Raw genomic sequence first — 3,072 nt, 5'->3', positions numbered from 1 at the left:
AAGTCCTTGGACTCATTATTCAGGAAGATTGAAGCCCTGCAAACCTAAGTTATTCATTCCTGACAAATAGATTGCCTTATTACCACTCCTCAGTCCCTCCTGGAAGTGAGGGTTTGTATTGGGAAGAGGAAAGGGATGACCTGGCTAGTCTCTCGCCAAAGGAAGTAGCACATGGACAATGGTTCATAAGGTATGAGCTTTATTGCAGTACAGCTCAGACAGCTGAAGTTCTCAGAATATGGTCATGAATAGATTTGATGCTCAAATGATGATGTCAAGGTTCTGTCTCTCCATTCTTTGCTGCCATGTTTCTTCTTTGTTGCCTTCACGTTTAAGTCATCTCTGTGTGTGAGGCACTGGCCATTCCAGGCTCATGTGGTCTGTACAGCTCATAACAACTGAGGAACAGAAAGACCCTTTCTTCTCCAGAACCCATATCTCCAAGAAAGAGATTCTAGCTATCCTATCCCTGAACCAATCATTATTACTGGGGGATGCTGTGCTCCAATTGGCCATGACTCAGTTGTGTATTCCCATATGTGTATGCATATGAGTATTAGCAGGAAAGAGTCAGCAGGGGCTAGTTGCCTTGAACCTCACAGCATGGATTTCCACTGGAAAGAAGAACTATTACCAAAGAAGAGAAAGGGATGGTGGAACTTTGTTTTAATTGGTATCAATGTTCTGTGATAGATTTTTGATCAAGTTGTTTCCATTTAAAAAGTACTGATTTTAAAACTGAGAATTTACAATTGCCACACACACAAACAAATGGTCCACAAAACATACTCTTTCCCTCCAAAGGTTTTGTGGTGCACTCCCGCACAATCTTTTACTATGACATTTAAATGGCCAATTGAGAAAAAACATTCCTGAGATGGTTCTTCCACCCCTGATGAATGCTGGGGTGGCAGGTGTTAGGAGTAATATTCAATTAGCCTTCTGAGTTTTTGGAGCAGGTTTAGTAGTAAAGCAGTCTTCTTAACCCTGCTTTAATAATGCCCACAGCAACTGTCTGTCTCCTATCACAAACAGCAAAATGACCCAGAGGAGGATAACCAGTGAGAAGCTCTTACAACACATGGACTTACCTGGCCATATCAACAGTGGCAGCACCACCAGATTTTTAGAAACTTAGGTCCATCTTCCAGCTTCTTACCAGAAAAGCAATCAATCTTATCTTTCAGCTCAGCAAACTTGCAAGCAATGTAATCTGAACAACAATCCAGTATAGGGGCAGGGCCAGCAATGATTTGGCTTGGGTGGTTCTGGATAAGCACGTGAATAATGATGCCTGCTGCTTCCATTGGCGGGTCACTCTTGCCGTCACTGGCAACATTGGCCTGATGAACATATTTGACAAATGTGTTCTTGACATGAAGTCCACATTGTCCCCATGAATTCCTTTACTCTTTCTGTGTGTGCCTCTGGCAACTCCAAGTTCACATAATCTGTACAGCTAATAACAACTGAGAAACAAAAAGACCATGGTGCATGTCTACAGACTTTACTTCCATTGTGAGGTTGACTGAAGCAATGGTGTCCACCATGCTGGGATTAAGAATACCAGTTTCCACTCAGCCCAAGACGGCACTAATACCATGAATTTTATAGACATCTTGGAGGGGCAGATGCAAAGGCATGTCAGCTGGACAAGTTGGTGGTAGGATGATATCCAAAGTTTTAAGCATGTGGATCCACTGGCACTGCCATCTTTATGGCTGATTTTCCATCCCTTGAACCATGGTATATAAGCACTTGACTTCAGCATGTTGTCAGCATTCAAACCAGAAACTGACACAAATCATACACAAGTCAGGGTTGTAGCCAGTTTTCTGAATGTAGGTCCTGACTTCCTAAACAATTTCCTCCTATTTCTTTTAGCTGTAAGGTTGCTCAGTGGAATCCATTTTGTTAAGACCAATAACAAAGTGTTTCACACCCAGTTTGTAAACCAGAAAGGTATGCTCCTGGGTCCACTCATTCTTGATGATACCAGCTTCAAGTTCACAAACACCAGAAACAACAATCAGGACAGCACAGGCAGCCTGAGATGTGCCTGAAATCAGAGTTGTGAAGTCACTGCATCATAGGTCATCAATGGTCATCACCTAATACTTGCTGTCTCAAATCTCCACAGGGGCATGTCAATGGTGCCACCACACTCACACCCAGACTTGTTTCTCCAAGATGTAGGTGTACCTGAAGGAGCACTGTCTCATTTCAGCAGCCTCCTTTTCAATGTTTTTTTTTTTTAATCAATCTACCCACATTTGTAGATCAAGTGACCAGTAGTGGTAGACTTGCTCAAATCTGTGTGTCCAGTGAGGACGATGTTGATGTGAATCTTTTCCTTTCCCATTTGGACTTTGATTTGGTGGTATTTTTCATGATATTTTCCTGTGTTCTGACAACAAACCCATTGCAGAAAAAATTGCAAAACAAAAACAAATTTATGCTCTCCCCAGTGACTCTACAGGAAGAAGAATCTGGTGGGGATATAAAAATGGGACAGCAGCTTTGAAAGGAATGTGCATGTGAAAAGTGACTGCCGGTGGAGGCAGAAGTGGAGAGTGAGCTGAGAGTGGCATGAGTTTCCAGCATTCTTGGCTGCTGTAGAACGGAGGCACGTGGTGTTCTGACAAACTATGCTGCTTCCTTTCTGTTCTGGAAACTGGGCTCCAGATTCATGTGTTGTGGAGATAAAACCCACCCTAAAAATATTTATATTCCAAGTATTAATTCTAAATTGCAATTAATATCCAAATTTACACATTCTGTATTAATAAGAGCAAATGCAATACTTTTAACATTAGTAAGTAAAATTTAACACATAAGCCACAGAGTAATAATTTTGAAGAGTTTTAACATGGACGATATTTTATAAATAATACACAATGACATCTGTTAGAAATAAATGCATATTTGCAATTGTGATGAATAAAAACTCTAAAAATAAAATGGCAGTGCTAACAAAAAACACATTGAACAACAATTATTTGCCTGGGTTACTAAATTAATGCTTTTCCTATGCCTTCCATAAAAATGGGCTCTTGAACACATGGGACTTTG

The 3,072-nt window shown here is 40.9% G+C and overlaps 1 pseudogene; it reads right to left on the bottom strand.

Annotated features, from left to right (window-relative positions):
* Positions 1–961: 961 nt before the first annotated feature.
* LOC109680638 (elongation factor 1-alpha 1 pseudogene) lies at positions 962–2,362 on the bottom strand (annotated as a pseudogene).
* Positions 2,363–3,072: the final 710 nt, after the last annotated feature.

Source organism: Castor canadensis, chromosome 3, assembly GCF_047511655.1.
Source record: "Castor canadensis chromosome 3, mCasCan1.hap1v2, whole genome shotgun sequence".
NCBI classification, from domain to species: domain Eukaryota; kingdom Metazoa; phylum Chordata; class Mammalia; order Rodentia; family Castoridae; genus Castor; species Castor canadensis.
This window is presented reverse-complemented; position numbering and strand designations above follow the sequence as displayed.